The following is a 16,323-nucleotide window of genomic DNA, read 5'->3' as shown; positions in this document are numbered from 1 at the left end:
CAAATGAAATATGTTTAATAAAGTTTAATTGATATAATTCTCAGCAGTGAATATTCTTAACTTTTACCACTGAAAAGTGGTAGATTGATAGAAATACTTTCAATACAATATATTTACATTCACAATGTTTACTAAAAAGTGTTTCCCCATTTTCCAGACCTGAAAATATGAGCAGATACTATTTCTTGTTTTTTGTTGGGCACGTATCCGACGATGATGCACACTCATAAAAGTTAAATCGCCATTCCTGTCAATAGATCCAATTTTTATTGAATCATCCGCCAGCACCGCTCTAAAATATCTATTTGGTCGTTATTGATTGCATGGGCGGCGGGTGGTGTATTGCAACGTGGTGGAATCGTTCGTATTTGTATGTATAAAATCTGGCATAGTGAGAGTGAAAGCGGGGACGGATCTATCCGGCCGTTCCGGCGTTCCGGGGCCGGCCACCTCATGAATATGTATCAGCCCGGCGACGGACTTGATACAGGCGAACGGTTGCCTTCCCGTGGTTGTGCGGTAGTTGTGGAGCCCTTCTAGGGCACGCATCTGACACAGGCGATCGCGGTGACTCAGATACATCTGCGATCATCACAAATTCCGCATATCCCTGTTTTACAGAAATTGAAATATGATACAAGGAAGCAAACGGGAACCTTGTCAAATAAAATATGCATGCAGATTTCGAACTAAGAGAATCACACCAACTTTTCCATAAATAAAAAATAATTTCTAACGTAAACGGTTATTTTTACTGTACACATACAAGATCAATAAGATAAATGATTACTTTTCTTGTAGTCATAGAGTCTAAAAGTTGAGTAGAGTGAAACAGCTTTAGTCACGGCTTAAGCCTTGTAGCTGGGAATCGCGACGTCCGTGATAAATGTTTTTCTGTCCCGGAAACAGTTAATCAAAGTGTATACGCATTGTACGGCGTAGACTACCTCTAGCCCCCGTTTGTCGACAGATTCACCAGACAGGCCTTTGTTCATCGCCTATCATTACTCTGCCAATCACTGCCGTCTCCTTTCTAAATGCCGAACTGGCTTCGCCATTATTCCGTCCTAAAGAATATTGTCAGCTCTGTGGATCCTCAAAAAATATACATTTTTATATCGAATTGATTTATGTCATTCCATATATATTCCAAGATTTTTCTATTGTCATAAGTTTATAGGGAACTAAAAGAGACATCAATGTGAAATGTTAGTTGCTGCTATAGTATGACATCTATTTTTATGAAATATTTTAAAAGAACTATCCTAAAAATATTTTTAACCAACCAATATATATAGGTATACTTACTTTCCCTTCTCAAATTTTGGAAATACCATAAAAATTATATATATTTTTTTATAAAATTTAACCTAGATTAAGTTAGGATATATATTATAATTTTTAATAATTCTATAATTTTAAATCTATTCTGATTAATATTTCTACAGCTAGCTGCATTTAATATACTCCAATAGGTATGTAAATATGTATTTATTTTTAGTAATAGTAATAGTAAAATTTTCAATTTTATGTAGTAAAATCACAAGTTGTAGAGGTACTAAACAGTTGAAATGACAATGTTACTCAATAATATCAATTATCAAAAAATATTTGATTGTAGTGAACAGTGAAGTTTTATTTCCTTCAAAAATTAATTTTGGAGTAAGGATTAATATTACTTTTACAAAATTACATTTCAATTTTTATTGATATTTTGTATTTCTTGTAAAATCTAATTTTAAAATTTTATGGTACAAGTTTGTCAAAATTTAAAAAACTAGAATTTTTTTAGAAAAAATTGAGACATCTTAACTGATTATGAATGTCACGTCTTGAACTTGTCTAATTTCTAAAAGTCTCAATGTCATAATTGTTGATAAAAAATGAGAAAATTCTTTTAAAAATAAAATTAGGCTATTTGTAATTTCCAGAATTTTGTGGTAAAATTTGAGAAATTTCTCTTATTTTATCTTAAATTCTGATTTCTGACATATTGTGATATAATTTTGTCAAGATTTGTGAAAAACTTATTTTTTTCCGTAAAAATTTGTAATATTTGAAATCTCGGATAAAATTTGCAATATTATCTAATTTTTGATCTAATTGATATACAATATTTTTGGCAATAATTTGTGAGAACAATTGAACTTTTAATTAAGGTTAGTTTAAGTTCGTTAGAATTTTATCTTAAAGAATAATTTCTGAAATTATGTAGTGTAAGTGTTATGTTAAAATTTGTTAAATTCTAATTTATTTACATTGAAAAATCTCAGTTGATATTTTAATTTTAATCAGCAATTCTTCAAGTAAAAGTTGAGAAATTTATATATATTATATATTGTCAGAAAAATGATAAAAATTGAGACATTTTAGCATAAAATTGTCAAAATTTATTTTTTAGAAAAATTATGAAAAATCTTGGTTGTTATTTTCTTCATTATTTATTATAAATTCTCAAATTTTCATATTATTTTATAAAAATTAAGAAACGTCGAGTGAACTATCAAATAAGGTCAAAAGCATACAAAAATTGATAACTTTTTGAAAATCATGTGTCTTGATAAAAATTTTAGTAAAAATGAGTTTTTAATTAAATCAATTTTTTTTATATAATAAAAAATGAGATATTTTAGCTGATTTCTGTTTGTTTCTGTAGGGTACATATAAAAACTAAATTTTTAATTAAGTCAGTCTTGTTAAAGTTTTTCCTAAAGTGTAATTTCTAAAATATTGTGATATAAATTTGACAACATTTACTTATTTAGTAAAACTTATAAAGGCATTGCTTATTTTTATTATGATTAACAAAAAATGTTTAATTTTTGAAATATTCAATATTTTTAGGTGAAACTTGAAATCTTTTTTTCCTCGTAACTAGTTTATGATTTTTTAATGGAATGATTGTCTAATTTTTTAAATATTCAATATTTTTGGGTAAAATTTGAGAAAACTTGAAATGAAATGTCTATGAAATTTTGTAGGATAAATTTGGCATTTGTATATTTCTTCTTATTATTTTTTTTTTTTTTTCATTATGATTGCTCATTTTTCCTAAAATAGTCTAATCATGGGAAGACTTTTTATTAAAATTTTCAAATTATGTCGAAACTTAAATTAAAATTGAAATATTTAATATTTTTTAGTTAAATTTGAGAAATTTTAGTAGAATTTTTAATTATTAGTTATTTTACACTCTCTAACTTGTGTACAATTTTTTATGACATAATTTATTGACGCCATACAAAAATCAAATTTACTGGTCACTAACTTTCTAACTATATCAATAAACTAAAGTTTGACAATAAACTGATGTGTAAAAAACATTTTGGTGAAATTTTATCTTGAAATTGTCAAGTTTAAAATTCAAATCGATCATAAGATGTACAGCTACTAAACTAAACAGTTAAAATTGCGACATTAAACAAGAAGAAACTCTGGTCATGCCTCTCTGCCAGGAAAACCATATTTGATTCTATCGAACAGATTTTCGTTATTACCTTCAATAAATAACTTTGGAGAAAGGTGTCTTTCTTAAAAATACTTTAGCAAAATACCCTAATTGATCTAATTGATAGAGTGGGTATATATAAGAGTAGCTAGATTTAATCGTGGTAATTATAAAAGCATTAATCAGTACTTTATCATTAGAGAAAATGTTAATTACTCCCATTTATTACCGATACATATACGAACAAATCGAACGCTGGATACAAACCAAATATAGCTGTAATACTTGACTAGTTTTCGTTTTTTTCACTACCGGTTCATGTTCTATTTTAATTGCTTCCCTTTTGCAATGTTTGACGTGTATCGATGTTTGCCAACGTTGGCTGCTATTCGAACCGGGATGATTAAAATAATGAAATATATGCATATTAATAAAACAAATTGTTTTGTGCAGTGTATGAACGTATTCGCATTTGTAAATTATGTAGGGTTAGGCTTAATATGCTACCGACTAATTATAGTAAATTATGTATCGATAAATTACGCATATAATAAAATTCTTCGCACATAGAATTTAATAATTAATAAGTATTGCCTTAATTTCAGATTATTACTTTTTAATGCATGCCATTTATTGCCTTGCTGGATGCGAATTAACGCATTGAAGAAAATCGCTTGAAAAAAAATGCAACGTAGCACGAGTTCCGGTACTTTTATTTATATACTTTTATGATATTCGATAACGATCTCTTTCGTAATGGGTGACTATAAAATATTTTATTGATTTAAAGAATATCGAGTAATTACATCGCTATTTCCTTCACCTTGAAATTATTAATTGCCCAAGATATGATCACAATAACAAATCCTATTGCAAACCAGTTAAAATATTACCAGCGTTTAAAATTAATTATGTCTGTACGACTATTATACGATTTATGCTGTAGTATGTTTTATTTGTTTAAAAATAACTTCGATGTATTTATCAACTATTTTCAATTAATTGGATTTATACAATATTTATGTTTGTTGCTAAGTCGGCCACTCTAATTACTGTATATTCTGTTATTTGAATTAATTACAATAAACTCAAATTTAAATATATATACAAAATATATGAAAATTTATTATTATAAATTATAATATTATAACAATTAATAAAATTTGCTTTAAAAAACAAAAATTTACAATTAATAAGTAATTAATTAGGTTTGATGTAAGTTCATGCTTATTTTTTTAATTTATTTTTGCCGGCCTTTCTTTTTCAAATATCAAAAATATTTAATTGTTATTTGTCAACTCTTTGTGTATCTCGAAGTGCCAAAGTCGTTTTAAGGTTATTGTGACTTGTTCACTTCTAAATAATTCAAAATTAATTTTTTTTTTTTTCAATTTGGAGTGAAATGGCCAGTCAAATACCAAAAGAGCATATCCGCCCTTGTATCCTTTTCAAATTTCGTAAAGGTAGTGTCATAACAGGTACGACCAAAACACATTTGCGATGTTTATCCAAGTGCATTAGATGTTCGTAAATGCCAAAGATCGTTTTCCAAGTTCAGATATGGTAATTTTGATCTCTCTAATTCCTGTCCACCAGAAAGACCAAGAACACTAGACGACATGCTAAGGTAAGTGATCACAAATCCAAGTCAAACAATCGAAGGAACTGTTAAAAATCCTTAACCAACCTTTGTCGACCATTTACAGTATATTTAAAAAAATAAGCAGAGATGTTTTATAGGGGACCCTATAATTTGTCCGAAGAGAACAAAGCCAACTGATGCATCCCCCAACGTATTGCTTCAACGACGCCATAAAAAACCGTTTTTTGATAGTTTGATCTCTGAAGATGAATAATGGCTCTCTCCAAATGGATCACCACCAAAAAGAGGCTTCTGTGTGTTTGGTAGAGTATTCGCGGAATTGTTCACTCTGAAGTGCTGGAACCTGGACAAATTGAACCTTTATTGTAAACAATTGGATCAAGTGATTATCAACAGAAAAGGGGTCATTCTGCAATATGACAATGCAACTTCACACAAAAAATTAATGAATTGAGGTGGATCGTACTGCCTCAACCATTATATTCAACCGTTGTTGAATTTTCCACTTATTCCGATCCCTAACACATTTTTTTAATGGCAAAAAAATTAAAAATTTAAAATGCCATCTCAAGATATTTTAGATGGCAAATGGTTGTTGATAACGAGAGTTATTATCTTATAGATTAATTCCTTTGAATTTAATGTAAGAAAGTAACATTACGGTTTCCCTAATCGTTGATTAGAGACTTCATTTTTGACCATTTTAAGTAAAACTTTCAAGAGAAACGCAAGAGACACACATTTTAAAAGATATCTCAAGATTTAAAAAGATTTCAAGAATATTTTTTATTGAGATTCTGTTCAACTTTACCATATATATATATAGGTACTTGATATTTAATTAAGAATATCAAATTCATAATTTTTAAAATTTTAAGGAAATTCCAAATTTTCAAAGGAACATAAAGGAAGTTCTCAAGATTTCTTTCTGGAGAGCATACATCATATTCAGCTTGACTTCATATTTGGTGTATTTACTTGATATATGATTAATAACTTCATTAAAGGCTTTCTTATAGCAAATTATCTATCTATATTTTATAAAACATTTCTTAAATAAATTAATATTAACAACTGCAATTTTTATAAGAAATAACAGCTGCTAATTTTATAAGATAATAATGTATTAATACCATAGCCTAAAGTTATGAATCATTTTAATTGCGCTAAATTAAAATTTACAAAACAACTTGTTTCAAATAGTAAAGCACATTTACATATCTCATCGGTGATCCTTGAATTGGAGGAAAAAAAAGGAAATTACGCTCCCGATGTTGGTAGCGTACGGGCAAGTTTAGATCCTAGCCAGGCCGTAACGTATCGATTACTGTCGAGTCGAGGAGCGACCGGAGAGTTGTGGCCGCGCGGAGGCAGCAGCACAAGTGAGCAGCGGCGTGGCGGAGCTCTGTACGCCCCCCGCACCTCGCGGCCGCCGCCGCCGCCGTCCTGCTGGCATGGCGTCGCATGCAAATCAGCATGGCGGCGAGCGTCGGGAACCTCGGTCGAACGACGACGCGACGGGTTACTACGCGCCCCGCATGACAACCGGAGCACCGAAGCCACCGCGGTCGTTCCTGCCGGCCTGCTCGTCAAGCGAACACGCATATCGGACGCATTTCTGGCGTGGTCTTCTTCTAAGGTCGGGCGATAATTGACTAGAAGGGGCACAAACAGGAAATTGATGATGGGGAAGACGTTCTTCTAATCATCAATACTAATATGTTTACTGAGACGTTGCACCTCTAACTTATTCAACAGATTTCAACAACCCTTCCTGGTAGTCCTATTGCTTTATTTGTTTTTCTTGAAAATCGTTTAAGGTTTTAAAAGAAATCTACGACAACACTGCTTCGTCGTCTTCAGCTTAACTTCTTTCTTCGATATCATTCATTTTATCATTATTTTCAATCCGTCAAAATTTAAGTGACACGTATGATATTTTAACAGACTTTCAAGAGATATTCTAATGATATCAATAAAAATTTACAACAATATTTTTTCCGAAATATCTTCCATTAACGACAACTATTCCCAGCTTTCATTTATCATTATTTACAATTTTAGGAGAAATCTTTCAACTTTCAAGAGAAAGAGAAATTCAACAAATTTCGTAAAGACTTTAAAAAAATCAACAACAGCATTCCTTTCTAGAAATCTTCTAGTCTTCGCCTGTACTTCACATTTGGTGAGCTTAATTGTTCATTAAAACTTGCACTTCACCTTATCATTTGCAATTTCAGGAAAATCACTTAAATTTTAAGATGAGTTCCAAAATTTTAAGATCAAAGATATGAAGAAAAATTCACATCAAAATTTGCTCCTCGAGATCATCCATTGCCCTTAGCTTAAATTCATATTTAGTGTACATTTAAAAAGAAATCTGCAGCTGAAATACTCCTGAACATTATTATCATTTGCCTCCATGCTTGACGAACATTGTATTAAAAATGTTAGTCGCAAAGAATAAATTAGACAAAATCATAATCCTTCTTGAACTTTTTAGGATGGCCATAAACTAATTGTGTAACATAAAACATAGAATCAAAACTCCATTAAGAAAAATAGTAATAGTAAAAGCTCCCAAAGAGTCATTACTGGAAAAATAAAGTCGTAAAATTATCCACTAGTTTGAATAGCAAGTGTTCGGTTTTAGAAAGAAAACACATAAAAATAGTGGGTTATGGCAGTATGCGGCGTGTAAATATTCCGGACATTTAATCGTAAATATTATATATGTTGGTCGTCGACACGACATTTAGCGGTTGGCTGTGGCCATAAATCGGTTAGTAGTAAAAGTGGTAAATATGGCCGTAAATAGCAATATTGGAGCATGTCCAGAAGAGGAGGAGGCCGAGGCATTATATAAACTGGTCGAAAGCACTGAGTGTCGTTCAAAGTTTATGACATGTCATGCACATTTCGCAGCGTGCACCGTCGTTTTGCCCTTCTCGTTCACGCAGACTGTCACCTACATCATATAATGCATACTGCAGGACATGCACTACATTACTGCGTACCTACTCGTACGTTTCATCTGTAAATAGAAGCGAAAAACGTGTCATTGCCAAGACCTGTCTCTGGATTTACCACATTGCGGTATAAAGTAAATCTTTTAAAATAATATTTACCAGATAGTTTCATTCCAACATTATGCGACATATATATTAGCGATGGCTATTATAATTTAGTTTTTGAAACAACATTCGTAGGCTTAATTTTATAATAGTAAATAAAATCAGATCACATCATTGACTTTTTGTTATTTTATCTTGTATAATTTTTTAATTCAAAGTAAATTCTCGTGAAATAATAAAAAAATTAAAAATATTTAGTAACAATACACATGATTTAATAAACTTAATAAAAATAAGCAATTTTGTTCTCCATAGGCATCGATGACTACTTTATATTTCTGCATGTCTTCTTTGTTGTTAATCAATTTTTTCTTTAGGTATATTGGTCTATCTCTGCGAAATTATAGTTTGAAGCTCTGAAAGAGTTGATGGTTCGAAAGCTGCCGTGTTCGCATTTCCTATTCGTACTCGATACCCATCGTTTTGAGTCATTCGAGCACAAATGATGGTACCTTAGATAGATGTAGAATTCTATACGACAATTATAACAAAATCATCTACGTACCATAATGGAACCCTTTTGAAATGGGTAAATCTCTTGAACTCTTCGACGATTTCGTGGAACGCGTCGCCTGGACTACGTATACTCGACTCGACGATAATCATTGTAAAGCCCAATTCTACTTTCATATGTGAAAAGTACAGATTGCCATCCTTCTATCCCGTGAACATGAGACGTTGCCCATTCCAATCGTTGTGGTCATAAGTCCAATGTAATTGAAATAGTCCTCCAGAACGAAAACCTGCATTTTTTAGCTGAACAGCCAGGAGGTGTCTGTAGGATCGTCAGTAGTTTTCAATAGAACATATGAGTATTAATTTATGATTGTTTTCATTGGTCTACCACTCCATGGTCTTTGTGAAATAGAGTCAGCCTGATCCATTACACAAGCTAGAATTAGTCTACCTGATTGACTCCAAATTATAACATTTCATTTGTTTTACCATTCTGTCCTGGGGGCCTGTAACACAAACCATACAATTGCAACAAGTCTACAAGATACAAGTTAATTTACGTCCAGACATACATATCAACAAATACCCGTGCAAAAACTACTATATCAAATTATTCAAATACTTATTTTATTAACTTATTTAAAATCGTTTAAAGTTATTTTCATATTTTTTGTGTCGAATTTTATAAAAATTAGCAATTTAATCACTGCCTATATATACAAACAGAAAATTTAATATTCTTAAATTTTGAACATGAGTTTATTTAATAAGTAAATAAAGGATACTCCTAGTAAATAATTGAAGCACTAATTAAAAACAAATGTCCTTCCAGAACTCATAAAACTGAATATCTATGCTCATAAATTATATTAAACTAATGAAAAAAATTATATTTCTAGATTTGTTGTCAATTATTTTAGCTATTTGAATTTTACCATAAACTAACAATGACTCCACTTGCCCGTTGTGCACTAAATAATAAAGTGAATGTGCAGGAAACGAATGGTTCCAGCGTCAAAACTCGCGTCAGCCTGATAATGAGGTCCATAATCAAAGCGATGGTATTGACTGATGCATTGTGCTGGTGGAAGAGTAAATGATGGGATGAGATGAATTGTGACGGTATGGTGTATGTGGTGGCGGTGCGATGATGATCGCCAACAATCGTAGCGGTGCAAGCGTTCAATGTTTACAAACAGAAAGCAGTCAGCTGTGAGTGCCTCGCTTTGAATTAATGCTGCATACATTTAAATATATTTACTGCTCCATGCCGTCGCCGCCACGAATAGCTCTCTCGTGCATGATGAGACCGACGTCCGAGACGCTTACGACTAACGTCATTCCAGTTTCAGGGGATTTTTCCCAGAAATTTAACTTCGATGCGGGGCGGTTGAAGGAAACGTGTCAAGGATTTTCGGTTCGGTTCGATATTAAAGCAGGAAGTTTACGTTGTCTAATATTGTGAATGTTTTCGCCACAGTCGTTCCGCAAAACAATTTCAGTTATTTATTGTATTACGCAAACCGCTACTTCATGCTATTAATTCGAAAATAAATTCAAAACTATATTACACAAAATTCTATATTCTATACTTTTGTAGAAAAAAAAAAACAAGTGCAAAAGTTGACTGTGATAGATTCGACGAGAGGAAAAACATCAGTACAATTCAGAAATCCTATCAAGACGTGCCATTTTTCAGACCAAACCCCTCCGTGCACTTCCTTCCGTCTATTCCTTATAATAATTTTTACGCATGCCCGCATTTTATCTGCATTAAAATCTCTTTGATATTGAAATCATGTGACGTTTCATTAATTTTCTGTCTCCTTGTTCGGATTCTTATTGCGCGTTGTTAGTCGTGATTTTCACTTCGGCGGCGATTTCCAATTTTCATTAAATGAAAATCCAATATACACTTTTAATAACCGGCACGGGGAACTAATTTAAATTTTATAATTGGGTCAAAGACAAGTAAAACCTAAAAAAATTTCGTTTTGATTATATTATTCTGAAAAAATTTAATCATATGTTGTTTAGATTTCACCAAATGATTTATAGATAAAATTTAAAAACTTATCTGATTTGAAAATTTATACTTACAGAATCATGCTTTAAATTATTATTATTAATATTTAGAAATATGGAAACTTGAACTTGGAGAATAATATTATTTTATATTATCAATAAATTTAAAGTGAAAAATTGCGACTGGTGTAACAGGTGTACGAGGGTATTTAAAGTATCCTAATTACGAATTTAAGTTGGAAAACTTAACCCACAACATATAAATTTTGAGTTATGGAATACATCAGATATTTTAATTTTTTTAAAATTTTTCTATATAATTTATAATTCCAAGTTCAAGTCAAGAAATTTAAAGAACATTTCTCATTTATAGACATTTATAAAATATTTGTTTTGTAGGCAAATACTGACTTTTGCTTGTACTGCTGATTACTTTCTCTTATATAACAATAATCGCCCATCCTTGCTGTATTCCGATTGCCTTGGTATCGTTGCCCCATTGTTAGGATGTCCTAAAAATTTAAATGGGAGTGCAAGAAGTGAATTTTGAGAAACATGCGGCAGCCGATTTTCTTTTGTAATTTTCTACTTTTTATGTAATAAAAACTCAGAAACAAATATTCCAACTCAACATAGCTTTATTTTTGATCAAATTATTTATCCTTTCTTTAAGATTAGCATCGCTTAGTTTAGGAAAAATTTGTTTAAGATATTTAAATGCATCTCCCTCCCTATTTAGTGCTTTATCAAAAATTTTCTCCAATCCAAGTTTGATATGTAATGGAGGTAACTAACTAAACTTTTTGGGATCAACAAATTAGCTTCACATTAGCTTGGCATGGAATAAATTGATCTTTCTGAGTTTACTTTATAACTTAGTCCTAGTAACAACCCTATGAATTTAATTATTTTTGATAAAAAGAAAATTTTACGTGTTACGAAATTTTTTCCATCATTTAAAAATTAACAAAAACAGCTTCCCTCACTACAGTCGAAAAATGTATAATTAATTAAAATTTAAATTTAGTAATAATAGCTCCTTAGGATGGTTCTTCGTTAGAGTGTATGCCAAAAATGAACTTTCCATCACCAAAACTGGTGGTTTTAAAGACATTTTAGCTATCAATCTGACAAAATTTTAGGAAAGAAATTATAATTCAAAAGCTATTGGAATTTTATTTGCAATTAAATGTAGAATCAATACTACTATCAAAACTAAACAGAAATAAAATTATATAAATAAAGACATATGTCAATAACAATCTAAGAATCCGTTATTTTTATCAATATATAAATAAAATTTAAAATATGTAAAAAAGGTAGCTAAAACTTAAAATATAATATATTCAAAATGTTTATGAATTAAAATAATGTAAGTAATTCTGAATATTAGTGATCCCTAATAAAAACATAAGAATTATATTTGTTATTGTTTTATTTAAAAGATTAACTTATTTTTGCGCTAACACCCTTTAATTAAGATATTACAAGAATGATGAGACATATAGCGGAGCATATTTGCAGGCTTTTAGTGTCTTCTGTCGTGCATGATGTCTCTCTCAAAATTCTGCGCTTTTCAATTGGTATAGTCAAATAATTAGAGGAATCATTTCAACAGGCAATGAATCTTTGAATCAAAAATATAACTATCTCCTGAAAAAATTAACTAATTCGATCTAGATAATGGATCTAATCTTTGCTATCACAAAATTATGACACTGAATTATTTCGTCCTAACGAAATTTTTTATAATTTTATGTCAAAAACTGACGAATGTAGATGTGCAATTGGTGAAATCTAATTAATGCATAACATACATAAAAATTAATTGATTTTAGGCTGTAGGCCATGTTTATGGCAAAATATATTTAGTATTCCCATAAACATCAGTAATGCCGTCAGAAACTGGAAAATATAGCCCACAGTTCATGGCTATGTGAACTGGGACGAATCTTCGAATCTGCGGAACAGCTCTGGATACTAAGATAGATAAATAGATAGATGTTGATATCGCTCGGTTGGACTTAATGTTAAGTAACAAGTCATAAAACCCCAAGGCAGCCAGCGTTGCGTCACGCGTTATTGTTATTCAAATTTATAATTCAATTTGGGGGTAATATATTTGCATAAAGACGGAAGGGTCTGACAACAAGGTTTTCGCTCACTCATTCACTTGCAGATATATAGAGATGATGAACAAGTGGTCAATTATAATAGATTTTATATTGTTGGTTGAAATAACTTTATAACTTTGGGTGCAAGCCTCAAAACCCAATCTGACAGCCACGAATAGAATTAGCTTCGCACGTCACATAATACACACATTGTAGACATTTTTAAAATTTTACTCTTCATTTAAAAAAAGGTTAAATTGTTTAAATAATGAATTTTGTGTGTAAGATAAAAAGTATAATATAATTAAAGAAAAGTAATTAAATGTTACTTTATGCAAAATATTTATTCCATATTATTTACCTTTAGCAACCAAAACCACTATAATTTTAGAAAGGCCAACCTTTTATCCCTATATAAGGATTTTCTGGCAATGTATTGGACTTACCTCGCCAATTTTGAAGTTGCCGAAGATTGTACCACAGAATTTTATACTTGAGGTATCCGTACCGAACCAACGGTGTATCTACCCCTTCTTACTCGTTATGGCTTTCTGCACAAGTTAAAGATTATCTGCGATTGAAAAAATATTATCATAAAAAATGAAAACGTACGCGCCGACGATGTTTTTATGAAAAATTTAGCAGAATACGAAAGACTGTAAGACTGTACAGTTTATGATTGAATAAACCTACCAGCATTATCTTCATCACTCTGTACTCACTCTGAGACTGCAATTGCTACTGATCCCAAGTCTTCCTGGAATTTCGTTCACTAAAAACAAGCCATTACTAGAATATCAGTAATAAGGGATGATAGCGTTGTTTGTACTAGACCATGTTATTCTGTTGAACTAACTTCATACATTTAGTCTTAGTGATAGTGTGTGTGTAAAACAAAATTTATTACGTCAACTACAACGGATTTAGATCTCAGACTTACACTGCATCCTCTTGGGATCCTTGTTATTCCTTTTATTTATCAATGACTTGTTGAATTTGTGTTTATGCCATAGTCTAACCTAGGCTGATGATCTGAAGCTATATTATCACTCTATAATGTGATATTGACACATTGGTGGCATGGAGTAACAACCTCCAGCTAAATGTGAAGAAAGAAGAAACCAAATTTTCATACAACATAAATGGATTCGTGCTGGTGAGGAAGAATTACTGTAAAGATCAGGGCGTTTTATTCGACAACGAATCTTTTGTGAAGTTTCTACATCAGCCTCCAAGATCTTGGGATTTGACTAGTAATGAGCAAATTGGAGTATTGCAGTATTGTCTGGAATCATATTTATACTTGCCATCAAATTAACCTGGAATCTATTCAACGACGATACCTTAAGTACTTTCGTAAGAACAATGTATACCCTGCTCGTAACACCAATCACAATCTATTGCTGAAAGAACATTCTATGGACTCACTGCTAGTTAGAAGAGACAAAAATCAGCAAAATTTCTTGTCAATATATTACATGACAAAATTGATTGTTAATATATACTAACCAACCTTGGATTTAACGTGCCAAGATTTAATTCAAGAACCAACGTTTCTTTCACCATACCAAAACATAGAACCAATGTTCACTAAAAAATCCAGTTTTTTAAATGTGCAGGAATGCTATCAAATATTGCTATGATATTATTTATTTATTTATTTATTTGTTTGTTGTTGTGTCTATTTAATTCTGTTGGAAATTTATTATTATTATTAATAAATGTATATATATATATATATATATATATATATATATATATATATGAGGGAAATAATTCCTGTAAAATCTTTAATAGTAATTAATATATAAATTAGAAATTATAAAATCCTGTTAAATTCAGGTAAGTAAAATGAATCTATTATAAATAACTAAACTAAACTTTTTGCAGTATTTGGGATAATTGTAAAAAAACTATTAATTTTAGATTATTATTTTTATTATTTTTGAGGAAATTATTTCCCTGAAAAATGTTAACAATAATTTAGATATAAATTAGAGATTAAATTACATTCATAAACATAAAATTTATCTACTGCAGTTAAAAATATCATATTGGTAACTGTTAGTTAAAAACTTACTTGTAAGCTTCTTTGAAACTTTTAAAACAGATATCTATTACCAGAAGTAAATATAGCGTATTATGTATGTAACATATGACTTGTAATCTGTACAAGCAAAGGTACAGTTGCCGGTTAACGTAGGATTTCCATTCAGATCCTGGGTCGGTTTATCGAGGAAGTCGCATCGGCACAACTCCACGCGGTAGCACAGTCACTGTATGTTTGTTTAGATATAATTTCTATGCAGGGCCCGTGCCACGTTGTTCCCGTCTTATGCATTTTACATGAGGAATACCGCTGGACCTAACCTAACCTAACGTGGCCTTACGGCCCTCCACCCAGACCGACTTATTCACTTTCTCTTTATGTGTCTGCACCACTGCCCTTCATGCACAAAAATCCACCCTTGGGTCAGGCGTACGCGCGACCATCTCCCATAAAATTATAATTTTAAATTTTCCGCCATCGATTTTCTCTCCGTTCCGTTGTGTACGACGTGCCATATCTCGTTTTTATCGGCGAAGGCTGACAATACGTTCCGTTTTGATGGACGAGACGAAAAAGGGAATTGCATTTGTACAGGGCGATCAAGCACACTCATCAGCTTTCGACATAAAATTATAAAACTTTAACAAAGCAAAGATTTCGTTGGAACGATTAAATGGCAGTTTCAGGGAAAACGGTTGTTGTTCAGAGCATATAAATCTTATTATCGAGGAAATAACTGAGTGTCTTAATTAGCTAATTTTTGTAAGGATTAATTAAATTTTCGATAGGTATTAATGCAAAAATAACTCAATTTAATTCTTTTAAGTAAAATAATAAAAAGGTTAATTATATTACTTATCATTTTTATTTAGAATCAATATTATTCAGAATTAAAAAGTGCATTTTAAAATTTTAAATTAAATTTAAACATTTTTAGATATTTTAGGCAATTTTAAGTACACATTGATAAAAATAATGAATTCTTGCATTGTTATTGTCATAAGTAATTATTTAAATAACTCTTAGCAAAAATTCTCTTTACTTATCAATTTTAAATACATACATATGATGAAAAAGAAAAGGTCACTAAACATTTCAGTATTTTTTAAAGTAAAACATAATATTTTAGGTTTTGTGATTGACGAGTCAGAAAGTGCATTTAGATTACTAATTTTTTTTAACTTTTTAATGTGTACATTTAATGTATAATAACTTGAAAAAATAGCTAATATATTTTTTTATTTTATGAAATACTGTGTAATAAAATATGTTTCTGATATAGGACTTCAATTTCTTACTCTTTTTTCTGTCAACATTTAAAATGTTGTTTTTTAATTTAATATATTTCTTTAACTTGACATATATTTTTTTTTAATTTAACTTACTGTCATTTATTTTAATATTTTAAATTTATGTGTAATTTAATTTTTTTTAATTACCAAACTTAATTATATATTTTTTTAATTCAAATATTTAATGTGTGGATACTTTGC

Source organism: Aethina tumida, chromosome 4, assembly GCF_024364675.1.
Source record: "Aethina tumida isolate Nest 87 chromosome 4, icAetTumi1.1, whole genome shotgun sequence".
NCBI classification, from domain to species: Eukaryota; Metazoa; Arthropoda; class Insecta; order Coleoptera; family Nitidulidae; genus Aethina; species Aethina tumida.
This window is presented reverse-complemented; position numbering follows the sequence as displayed.